Below are 13568 nucleotides of genomic sequence, written 5' to 3'. Positions count from 1 at the left end.
TCATGGAATATCTTGTTTTCTCCATCAATGGTTATTGAAAGTTTCACTGGGTATATTAGTCTGGCCTGGCATCTAGGATCTCTTAGGGTTTGCAAGATCTCTGTCCAGGCCCTTCTGGCTTTTATGGTCTCTGTTGAGAAGTTGGGTGTAATTCTTATTGGTTTGCCAGTGTGTTACTTGTCCCTTTTCTCTCATCACTTTAAAATTTTTTTCTTTGTGTTTTGATTATTATGTGAAGGGAGGTTTTTCCTTTCTGGTCTATTCTATTTGGTGTTCTGTAGGCCTCTTGTATGTTTATAGATATCTTTAAATTTGGGAAATTTTCTTCTATGATTTTGTTGAAAATATTTTCTGGGCATCTTCTCTTTCGCCAATGCCTATTTTTTAATTTATTTTTTATTTTTTAAAATTTTATTAATTTATTCATATTACATCTCAATTGTTAGCCCATCCCTTGTATCCTTCCATTCCTCCTTCCCTCCTGCTTCCCCCCTACTCCCTTCCCCTATGTCTGTGACTGAGGGGGACCTCCTCCCCCTGTATATGCTCATAGGGTATCGAGTCTCTTCTTGGTGACCTATTATCTATCCTTCCTCTGAGTGCCACCAGGCCTCCCCATCCAAGGAACATGGTCCAATATGGGGCACCAGAGTTTGTGTGAAAGTCAGATCTCCTTCTCCACTTAATGGTGGAGAATATCCTGTCCATTGGCTAGACTGGGTAGGGGTTCAAAGTTTACTGCCTATATTTTCCTTGGCTGGTGCCATAGTTTGTGGAGGACGCAGGGCCCTGACCCACTTGTAGTTTTCCAGGACCCTCTGGATCCTTCTATTTCCTCATTTTCCCAGGCTTCTCACACCTAAAGTCTCAATAGGATATCCTCCCTTCTGACCCACTATTCTGGTAGGTAAAGTTTTTCATGGAGATGTACCCCTTGGACTAGTGTCTCGATATAAGTGAGTATATACCATTTGACTCTTTTTGCTTCTGGGTGAACTCACTCATTATGATAATTTCTAGTTCAATCCATTTGTCCACAAATTTTGGAAATTCTTTGTTTTTAATAGCTGAGTAGTATTCCATAGTGTAAATGTACCACAGTTTCTTTATCTATTCTTTTACTGAGGGACACGTAGGCTGTTCCATGTTCTGGCTATTATGAATAAAGTAGCTATGAACAATGTTGAGCTTATGCCCCTGTTGTATGGTAGTGCATCTTCTGGGTATATTCCAAGGAGTGGAATAGCTGGGTCTTGAGGAAGCCCTATTCCCATTTTTCTGAGAAAGCGCCAGATAGATTTCCAAAATGGTTGTACCAGTTTGCATTCCGACCAGCAATGAAGGAGTGTTCCTCTTTCTCCACATCCTCGCCAGCATGTGGTGTCAGTTGAGTTATTGATCTTAGCCATTCTGATGGGTGTAAGAGGGAATCTCAGTGTCATTTTGATTTGCACTTCTCTGATGACTAAGGAGGTTGAGCATTTCTTTAAATGTTTCTCCGCCATTTGATATTCCTCTGTTGAGAATTCTCTGTTTAGTTCTGAGCCCCATTTCACAATTGGGTTATTTGGTTTTGTGGTGTTTAATTTCTTGAGTTCTTTATATATTTTGGATATTAGACCTTTGTCAGATGTAGGGTTGGTGAAGATCTTTTCCCAGTCTGTAACTTGTCACTTTGTTCTCTTGACAGTGTCTCCTGCCTTACAGAAGCTTCTCAGTCCCATGAGGTCCCATTTATTAATTGTTGACCTTAAGGCCTGGGCTGTTGGTGTTCTGTTCAGGAAGTTGTCTCCTGTGCCTATGTGTTCCAGACTCTTCCTCAATTTTTCCCCTAACTGGGTTAATGTCTCTGGTTTTAAGTTGAGGTCTTTAATCCACTTGGACTTGAGTCTTGTGCATGGTTCGTCAATGCCTATTATTCTCAGGTTTCATTTTTTCATGGTGTCCTTGATTTCTTGGATGTTTTATGTTAGGAATTTTTCAGAATTTGCCTTTTCTTTTATGGTTGTTTCAGGACTTACAATTGTATCTTCTAGACCCAGTATTCACTCCTCCATCTCTTGAATTCTGTTAGAAAAACTCTCCTCTATGTTGTTTGCTTTCTTCTCTAAGCATTCTCTTTCCCATTTTTTTTCTATCCAGGTCTTTACCATTGTTTTCATTTTCATTTTCTTCTCTTGAACTGTTTTATTGATTTCCTTCAACTGATTGGTTGAATTATCCTGGATTCCTTCCATTGACTATAGGCCTCTTTTATGTCTTCTACCTGTTTGGCTGCATCGTCCTGCATTTGTTTATGAATTTTATTTGTTTACTCCATTATCGTATTCATTACTATGGATTTGAGGTATTTTTCTTGCACTTCAGTTGTGCTTTGAGTTCTCCAGGTTGCTTTCTTTGGGATAGTTGGGATCTGGAGTTGTCATATTATTTTGGCTTTGTTGTTCATGTTTCTACGCTGGCTTGTTGTCATCTTGATGTGTCTGATGTTGAGAGGTATCTTCTGGGGTCCTTCACTGATCATTGAGAGCAGTTTGTTAGTGAGTAATTTTAGGTCGAGGTCCTTTGTCCATGTGGGTCAGGAAACTGTTCTCTAAGAGAGGCAGGCACCCTGGTTTTGGCTCCTGAAGATTTTACATCACACCCTGGGTTCCCCACTGGGTCAGCCAAGGTAGGTGCTGGTGCTCTGCAGCTCCAGTATTAGTTTGAGGTAGTGTATGTAGAACCAGTTTTCCTATGTTTGGCTGAGCTTTGAATATCTGCCCTTGGGCCCTGGGGCTTTGGGTCCAAGGCTCAGGTCACGGTAGACTGCCTGAACCCCTCTTGGCTTCCAGAAATTGTTTAGGTTTCTGTTTGCTCTAACCACGCAGTGGGGCCTATGTTCTGCCTGCCAAAGAGAGAACAACTACTGCTCTTTGATTGTTGTTGGTTGGTTAGATATTTTCTCTATCTCCCCTCACCTGCCCAGCCATACACAAGAGTGTGAGAATCCCAGCTAGGCTGTGGAACCTGGCTAGGCTGTGATAGTTGTGCTAGGGTAGTCTTCTGGGGATAGCTGTTTGGTTTCTTCCCAGCCCTGGTCAGAGGGCTGTTGTGGTCCTTGACTCCTGGCACTGTCTCTGGACTCAGATCAGGCCACTATGACTGTGTTTCCCTGATTTCAGCAGCTTGCAACTTGAAGGCAGGGTCCAGACCAGCTTGTGGGGTCTGGATTGCTTTCCTTCTCAGTGTTCACAGAAGCTGGGAACTGTACCCACTGCTGACTGGGTGCCCGAATGGCGCCTAGGCTTTCTGTGGGCTTGTGTGGGTCAGGGGGAGTGGTCAGAGGTCCCAATCCACCCTTGTAGCTTTCCCTAGTCTAGTAAGATAGAGGCAAATTTGCAGCAGATTCAGTCCCAAAACTGAGTTAGCCTGCCAAGCAAGGCCACCGCACAGAGCTTGTCACAGTCTGGGTCCTGTCTGGGCACTAGGGGACTAGTCTGTCCTCCTTCCTGGGCTGCTGGAAACCGGAGGTCCAACTAACCCATGGTCTGTACTGTGTGGATCTCTCTTGACCAGTTATTCATAGCACCATGGGTCCACAGTCCATGGGTCCAGTTAACATCTGTGGTCTTTTCCCTGCAGATCAGGCAGCATGTATCTTTGTTGCTGCCCTAAATAAATATTTTTAAAAGTTATTTCAAGAAGGCTGGTAGATCAATTTACCATGGAATATTCTGGAAGTCCCAGAGTTCCTCCGTCTGCCACACAGAGCTTTGGTCCATGCATAGTAGGCAAGTGGGAGCTGGAGAGACATGCTTGTGGGAGTAGCTTCTCAGAACTTTGGAAACACTTGGAAGAGCAGTTAATTGTCACACTGTCTCTGTGAGGAAAGAGGAGCCCTGTGGCCAATATAATTGAGGAAATGGAGAGTTCCTGGCCAGAATTCAGTCTCAGAGAGATGTTGAAGACAGCAGTCAAAAACCATAACTGTTTAACAAGGAGGAAATCTTTCCCCAATAGGAAAACTTGAATTCCTCTACTGCTCTGCTAAAATATGAAGATGGAAACTTCAAAATAAAACTCACTATTTGGGAGCCCTAAAGAAGCACCATATATATGATATATATGTTACATATAATAATTATATAATATATAAGACATTATATTTATATAGTTATTTAACATCATTATATATAATTTAATATAATAATTGAAGAGAAGATCCTGCAGTTGAAAGGGTGTGGGTTACACAGGAGGAGTTGAAAGCAAGAGACGAGGGGATGGAAATGATATGAATATAGTACACATGTAGGAAATCCTCAAAATATTTTAAATTAAAAAACAAGCCTGAAACAGAGGCCCAGAGCATCTTTCTTCAAGGCAGCTCAGTGTTCCAAGCTGTGACTTCATATATTTACGTCCTGTTAAAGCTATTTTCATGTCTGTTTCTTACTTAAGGAGATTAATATTTTAGTTCTTATCTGCAGGTTTGTATAACAATACTTTTCCAAACTGGCCCAGTTATGCTCATTTCTTCTATTCCTGTGGAGGTTATTCTTAGCAACATGTCATTGATCACTTTTCTCTCAAGTACTGATAAAGGAGGTCCAAGATGACTCTGGTAGGCATGCTTGTCCTCAAGCTGGGTCACTGCCTAAATTGTCCAGTACTTAGCCCATGGCTGGCTTTATGTTCATACTTTGGGATGTGGTCACAGTAGAAACGAAACTGGACCAAGTGATACTGGCCCACATGCCTGCCAGCACCCACACTCCCACACAGAGAGGCCAGGATTTTCCTGCAGTGTTTAAATTTTATTTAGTTTAACAAAGTGGCGACTGCTGTCTGTATCTAAAGGAACACATTTCTAGAGTAAAGTTTTATATTTTTCCTCCTTAGACAGTCATCTGTGACTCTCATAGATGTAGCCTCCTAAGTTACAGACTATCAAGGCAAGAGTGGAGGTGAATGCTGGACCAAGTGTCAGGGCCAAACTTGGTCTCACTGTTGGAAGCAGGAAAGAAGAATGAGCAGCCCCCACCATCAGTGACAGCCGGCAGCAGGCTGCAGTCAATGCAGCCCTAATACTGAGCTTAAACAAATAACACACGATGGTGTGATGCTGGCCACAGCAGAGTTCTCACTTTGACACCAAAACAATCTTCTTCTTGTTGCAGTTTTATGCCTGTGATGTCACTGAGCATTGCCAACAACAGAACTGTTATATCACAGATGAAAAGCTCTTAAACTAGCTAGAGACACCATTGTGCCAAGACTAGAGTCTGTCATAAAACTATGGGTCAGTGAAGTCTGTGCACGTCTGAGCTAGGACCTCCAGGGAAAAGAACTGTGAATTTAGAGTTCAATTTGGTTGTTTTGATCTGGACTTCTCTATGAGTAGAAAGAATTAAATTGGATGTATGTGACCTTGTATTTCGAGGAAATCAAATCATTCAAACAAGATAATTTTGCCTCTTGGCCAACAACTTCTTTTCTCTTCAACTCCACAGTTATGAGTCTCTGCCTGGATACATTTTACTAGCATTTGGTGGATTGTAATTGTTCCATTGTTTCTCTGGTTACAACCTCAAAATGTATTGCAGACTCAGCTGAAATCATTCTCTACATTAATTCACTGTGGGAGTGAGAGGCAGATTTCAACTCTCAAATCTACCACAAGAGGAACCAGTGAGGGCACAGCAGGCTCTTTTTCTGCATTCATCTGTATATGTGTTCTGTTCATTTGATATTAAGTATCAAATGCATGTCACATAATTTCAGTAGATGCTGTTAATTAGAATGTGAGGAGAAACACTGGTCCTTGCCATCATGGAGTTTTTGTTGCTGGCATAAAAGATGCCTTTCTTTGAACTTTCCTTTCTTTCTTTCTTTCTTTCTTTCTTTCTTTCTTTCTTTCTTTCTTTTCTTTCTTCTCTCTCTTCCTTTCTTCCCTTTTCCCTTACATCTTTTCTTCCTTCTTTTTTCCTTCCCTTCTTCTCTCCATTCCCCTCCTCTTCCCTTCTTCCTCCCTCGATCTCTCCCTCTTCCTCCCTCCCTCCACTCTCCTGGCAGCCTCTTAACTTCAATGAACTTAAAAATTTTACCATTTTAGTTGAATAGCGCATATATGGGTGGTTGCAGTATACAAATGGCTAAACAAGCATACAAAACGGCAGACATACATAGGCATACATATAAATATTCAATGAAAATATGTTGTGTTGAAAACACATTACAATTAAGAAGCTATAGTTGATGGCCATGGCACTGGGACCCAGATACAGGCTCTGGGACCTGATGGGGCTTCCTTGTATTTGCTGCTTATCACACTCACCCACAAGCAGTTCTTCAAAGCACATTTTTCTGTGTCTCCAGGAACTTAGTTTCAGTTTCACTTCTGCTCTCCTATTTTCCAGGGTGTATATGTTTATGTGTGACTTTTCACTCAACATTATGCTAGCAAGTTACAGAAACTTAGGATGGTAAAGAAAGTGGCAATGTATAATGCCTTGCAACTTTTGGTCACCGTTGCATATTTAACATTTCTCATCTCAAGGTAAAGAGTGCTATGACACCACTGAAGAAATCTAACAGGGCTAGATCACAGTTGTTCTGTTTCATGACTATGTGAACTGACAAAATACGAGCTGTACAAATCAAACACTAATTTGCCTAGGCTTTAAGCATTGTTTGGTTTTTAAGACTTTCACAGGCAACATGTCAACAAGCAAGCCACTCTCCTATGTGATACATGCAAGCTTCTATTTCAGACTTTGATCTGGGGGTCTGTAAAAGTTCTTGCCAAGCAAGCCTGAGGACCTGAGGACCCACTATGACAGGAGAGAATTGTTGTTGTCCTCTAATATAGAAAATCTCTCTCTCTCTCTCTCTCTCTCTCTCTCTCTCTCTCTCTCTCTCCCTCTCTCTCTCTCTTTCTCTCATGCACTCACACACACATACAACACACACACACATACACAGAGGGGGAAAGAGAGAGAGAGAGAGAGAGAGAGAGAGAGAGAGAGAGAGAGAGAGAGAGAGAGAGATGCATATATACTGTCTTAGGTTAACTATTGCTGTGATGCAACACCATGACCAAAGCAACTTGGGAAGGAAAGGGCTTATTCAACTTATGCTTCCACATCATAGTCCATCAAATGATGTCAGCACAGGAACTCAAGCAGGGCAGGAAGCTGGAGTCAGAAGCTGATGGTGGAGTGCTGCTTGCTGGCTTCATCCTCATGGTTTTCTCAGCCTGCTTTATGGAATCCAGGACCATCAGCCCAGGAATAACACCACCCATAAATGGGATAGGCCCTCTCCCCATAAATCACTGATTAAGAAAATGGCTACAAGCTTGCCTTACAGCCTGATCTTATGAAGGTATTTATCAATTAAAACTCCCTTCTCTCTGAAGACTCTAGCTTGTGTCAAATGGAGATAAAACTGGCCAGTGCAAATAGTAAATCTAAAAAAAAAAATAAAAATTGATCTAAAAGGCCAGATTTAAGTACACTACATGATTTGGTGTGGAGTTGGCTGGTAGAGAATGGAGGATAAGGTAGGGCAACAGAGGTAAGGGAAATAAATTTCACATATTTATTTTACTTGGGGTGTTAGGGTTCTCAGAGGAAACATGGTAACCTGAGAAGAGGGTTTGGCTGGAAGAATTTCAAAACTGCATGCTGCCATTGAAACTGATCTTCCATTCTTTGCCTTTCATGTTTCTCCATTTGTATCTATGCATAACAGCTGTAGATTGAGAATATGCAGGGAAAAATGGTATCCATACAGTTTTTCTTGCCATTCTTCCTTAATGCAATTTAACAAATATTTATATAATATTTACATTCTATGAGATGTAAGCAATCTAGGCAAAAGTTAAAGAACATGAAATGGTGTGTGTGGCATACATGCCTCAACATTATATTAAAGCCATTTGAGCACCTATATACGTTGGTATCTGTGAAGAATTCTTAAACCTATCACTATAGATACTAAAGCACAAATACAGAGGTTCATGTATCCAAGCTAAAGTCTTTGTTTCCATTTCTCCTCTTGACATTTCCCAGCTTGATCTTCCCTTCTCTGTCAGCATTTCCTTATATTTTAATTTCTCTAGATTACATTACAACCATTATATTTCACTTAGCTCCGTTGTTTCCTTTATTGGTATTCTTTTTCTGTGAACAAGGGGAACATGCCAAACATCAAATAGTTCTGCTTACCAACTCAGCATATGTAATATATGTATTATATGCACAGAATACTATGCTATGTGTATTTTGTTTTCTTGATTTAATTTAAAAATCTAAACTCTTCTACTTTATTAATAGTGCAATTGAAGATCATTATGAGATACTTTATATTTGTACTACTTGCTTACATTTTTCCCTAACAAGAAAAAAAAGAGAAGTCAAATAATCCCCATCCACAAATTAGAATTTATGTAGACCAAGTATACATTTTATTCAATAAAATTGGACTTATCTATAGGAGAAATGACATATATGCCTCTTGGAAAAGTTGAGATGCGTAAAGAGGATTTGGGAGATGAGTGGCTTCTAAGAGTTTCTTAAAGCTGAGATTCTATGACTCTGAATAAAGCAGCTTAGTCCAGGAATATTAGCTCTGTGCGTATATTCTCAGTGTCACTCTAGGAATTGACTAGTACAAAACGCATATATATAGTTATGTCCTTAAAGACAATGGGAGAGAGCAGCGTCTTACCCCATTATCTCAGGATCAAAGTCAAGTCAATAAATATTTATAAGTGCCTGCTGAAGAAAGGAAGTGAGTTAAGCACTCTGGATGCAAGTGACACAAGAGCAGATCTTTACCACAGAAGAATTCAAGAGTACCAGAGACAGAGTTCATGATCCCACCAAGGAACAGAGAAGTGATGTCATCAGCTAGGCTGTCTACCCATCAATTAAAGATGGGCCAGAAGCTACATGTTAACAGCCACAAGGGAGTCATCATCAAGAGTCCTTTGGAGATATAGAGCACATTCTACTTTCTGCCACAGGTGGGCCATTTACATCTTCCGCCAAAGTCATCTGCTAGTCTAAATGCTGGGGTAGGCTAACTAGTCTTTCTGTTGCCATTTCCTGGAAGCAGCTAGAATATGTTCAGACTTGCGCTGAAGCCTAAAACAAAAACAGGATGGAATGTTTTTTCCTCCCCCTCTTCTATGCAAAGTGTTTTAGCCATTTGGAAGTTCACTTAACTTTCTAGCATTCAACCCCTGAAATGGGCTCATGGTGAGATTGGGCATTTGCTGACTTTCTGATCTCTTGGACATGGTCAAGAAAGGTGGATGTACAAGTTTCTCAGACACTATTAATTCCTCTCAAACCCAAAGTTTAATTTAAAGGTGTTTCAATGGCTATTCATACCAAAGAGTAGAACCTACTGGCTGTGACCATGCATGTCTTATATAGGAAAAAGAGATGTTACCAAAATTTTAAAAACTAACATCCAACAATGTAAATTTAAGTGTGGGGAGATTCAGAGGTAGGGTTTTGAGGTTGGGCTGTTTTGTTTTGTCTGTTTGTTTCTTGCCTACATGAAAATATGTATTCAACACTACCTTCCAATGAGATTTCTTGTGCCTGCATTGATTTTCCATCAGATTTGAAGCTATACTGTCCTAGAAAGTTCTAAAGAACTTTGGTGTCATATATTTAACATTACAATGTATCTTAAATAAAAACTATTAGATTAACATAATTTTTCTAACTAATGGCTACAATGATTAGGTTAGAAGTGATACTATGTTACTTTCAGATTGTAAAACAAACACATGAAAGAGGAAGTGCAACACCTTGTCAAAGCGACCACCCAGCTCAGTTTGGATTTGATATTTCTTAGGTTACAGTACCAATGCCTGGCAAATTCAAACATCTTCTCTGGTGCAAGATGGTGATGCAGGGGATTGAGAAACCATCCCAAGAAAATTCTGTGTCCTGGAGCTGCTAAAAATATGTGGGTCCTTGGGTGTTTAGGCAACCCTATTATGAATCTGTCTCCAACTCTCTTTGCTGAGAAAAATCTGCTTAAACACTTGGGGAGCTCGGCAAGTGATAGAACATCTCTCCCATTTGGTCTTGACATTAACTGCATTGCTTGGCATCGCCTCTTAAAGTTTCCAGCAAACCAAAAATTTACGATGGCTTCCACATGTGTATATGTGACAATTCTAGGGACAGAAGAGTTGGAGTTAGAGCCAGAAGGAAGCAGTATCCTGTTAAATATCTGGGTCACGCTGGCCCTTCTTCATATGACTGACACATTTCTGTTTTCTCTGGCCAGTGACAGGAAGAACTGCCATACTTCTTGGCCAGCCTGAGTTTATAACAACTGTTCTTTTGCCTGGATTCATGAACGTCACTGTTTTACTTAGTATCTCAGGGCATGGCCCACTGTCAAACATCTGCCCAGATGTTAGTTCTATAGAAATGACTTTTAATTCCAGACCACGTCTTCCTATTACATATTTGGTTGTAACATCACCAAACACCAGACATCTGTGAAAACAAGACCATCAAATATCAGTGTATTTGATATTTAGGAATAAATCTCTCATTTGCTTCACACACTGGTTAGTAAGCACTGGCCAAGGTATTGAGATAAACATTTGCTCACTAAAATTTGCCCTTGACTTCTTAAACTTTAACTTCATTACTTATTAAATAAACATATGGCAAACTCGCTTATCAACTCATGCAGTCATCCATTGATAACTATCTGCTTGGGACAGACTTTTTCCTTGCTCTGGTTATGAATGTATGTATTGTTCACCAGATATAGTTGCTATAAATCAGGGAAACGCCCTGCTTTTTCCAGGATGAGAAAGTCATAACTATTGTCCAAATGTCTCTTGTGGTCAGCTAAACTGGTATCAGGGATATGCAAGCACTTTCTGAATCAGTGATGTAAGTACAGATGATTAATATAGACAAAATGAAGAGGTTTAGTATAAAAATATGAAAGTTGCTCTCCTTAAAAATTACTTGTATAATATACCTTTATTCAAATACAGGTGGTAAATCTAAGAAACAGTTCAAAAGGAAGTTAGTCCTATCCTTTCGTTGGATTAGTCACACATACAAAGAAAGGATATGCACACTGGGAGCATAACTTGGCTTTATGTAGAAAAATGATGAAGACAAAAATACCTCCTGACTCTTAACCAATGAAATCCTAGTTAGGGAATCTAAGGCTCCTGAAGGGTCAACATTCTTCCTTCTCATGGACAATAGGTTGGGCATGGGAGTGTATAGATGCTGCCTTCGTTTTGCTGGTATACATTTCCAAATTTATTTTGGATTCACTTTTGAATTACTGTGGGTCACATCAACTTTTCATCATCCAATTTAGGTACTTTCTCTCAAACTTATCAATTCTATCCGTACCCTAGCTATAATCAAGTGACATGAGGCAAGAAAGTGGCCATGATATTCCTCAGCTCTCAGCTCTCCTCCTCTCCCCTTTCTATCTCCTGTTCTTCACTCATTGCCACTTCCCTTTCCTCTTTCATCAGAGGCTTTACTGCATTCAAATTCAAGGAAGACATCTATAAACCACTTAATAATCTTTTAGGTTCCCGTAACACTTCTGCTTACTTTTGAGATGTGCTCTGGCGTGCTTTTCTGAATCTAATTCCTCTGAGAAAGGGATTCCAAAGTGGTCATGAAAATGAGCAAAGCCTCCACTCCTAGTATCCATGCAGGACAAGCCTTTCTAAGGTCTCACTGGGACTCATCTTGACTCTAATCAGTTGGCATGGGCCCCATGCTTTCCCTTACAACAGCAACCTTCATTCTTCTTGAAAACTTCTTTTTGTTTTAAAACGTCTATCAGTGGTTTGCAGATGTCAGGAAAGTTCTTTTCCCTCTCTTCACAAGGGGAACTCGTATTAACTTTAAAGGCACACTCTAGGCAAACGTTCCACAGATCTCCTTCTGGGTTATAGCCTAGGGTAGAGACTCTATGAAATGGTGTTTCTTCCCTTCATGGTGCTTATTGTAACTATAATGATATATGTTTGGATTTGTGATCCCTTATTTAAAATATGTTGACTGGATTCTCCCATGATCGAAGACACTCTGTCTATTTTGCTCAGCATGGTATCTTATCATTGAGTAAAATGTCAAACATAAAGTCAATATTTAGTTAACATTAATTGTATAAAATACTTTTTTGCCCAACAAGCTTCTAGAATTGTATTTTCAGGTGATATTACAAATATATATCTATACATATTTGTCTTAAAATAGCTATTACAAATATATGAAAATAAAATTGTTTTTGAGCTATAGAATGCTCATTGTTAGACTATGCACTTAACATATACAAAGCCCTGGCTCAATATTTAGCAAGAAAACATTATAAGCAAGAAAAAAAGTAAAAATTACTAGTATTCATATTGACTATAGTGAAAAGAAATGGGTAAAAGGTCCTGATTCTCAGTACACAGGGCCTGAGATATTCACCCTTTCTTCCTTTCTCTTATCTGAACACAACTATGAAACACAGCCGTGAAGCTGAGATGTGTACTTGTTTTAGCATCTACAAAAGAAAACAGTAGCACAAAGAGTAGGGAAGAGTGCTGCTGTCACCCTGTCACTGAACTTTCTACTTTCTCTCCTGCAGTGTTCTCTATCCTGTCCTCATACTTTTTCCAAACTTAGAATAGAACATCAGGACATGGAGAGGTAAGAGAGGAGAGAGAAAGGGGGTGGGGGAGACAAGTGAGAATGAAGAAGGAATGAAGGAATGAGAACGAATGTGCTAAGTAGGGGTCCAAGTGATGGATTAAGGAGCTTGGGAAGTGAATTTCTCAATAACATATGATATAGGTTTTTTATTTATCTTTTTTTCTCTCTTGAAACAGCCCCCAAGAAATCCTGATGCAGCAGAACCTATAGCAGGAACATAAATGAGCCAATGGTAGAGGTCAGAGTTGTAAGTACTGCCATGAATGTTTCTTTTGTATTTTGTTGTGTGGACTTGTGCATCAGGCAAAGATCCTTGTTTCTTTCCTCTTTTATTCACTTTATAACATAATGTGGATGATTTTACATTATAGTAGCTATTTTTACTTATATACTCCAAATCATAGTTTGCGGGATATATATATATATATATTGCTCTGGGGAAATGATCAGTAGATTTCGTTTTGTGTGGGACAATTGTATCACATTAGACTGAAGCATAACCTTATTTTTAACTCTATTCAGAGGTTAAATGTGGCTTAAGGAGATGTGTCTATGTGCCCTTGCGGTGTTTAATTTTACATATAAACTTAGCTTGTCCACAATAACCAGGTGCATATCCATTTACTGTGCAACTAAGTTCTTAAGAAAGATTAACATCTAAATCAGAGGAGTTCAAGTATAGTAGATCACTTGTAACATTATATGAATCACTTCAATCCAACTAGCTAACGGCTTTAAAGGAAAAAGATACATGGACTCTTTGGAAGAGTTTCATCCAGAAAATACTGCTTTCATATTTGAGATAAGAATTAGTTCCTTCACAAGTTTCCAGCTTGCCCACCCATCCTGGGATTTAGACAAGCC

This window comes from Acomys minous, assembly GCF_964271855.1.
Source record: "Acomys minous genome assembly, chromosome: 9".
Classification (NCBI taxonomy): domain Eukaryota; kingdom Metazoa; phylum Chordata; class Mammalia; order Rodentia; family Muridae; genus Acomys; species Acomys minous.
Note: the sequence above shows the minus strand (reverse complement) of the source record.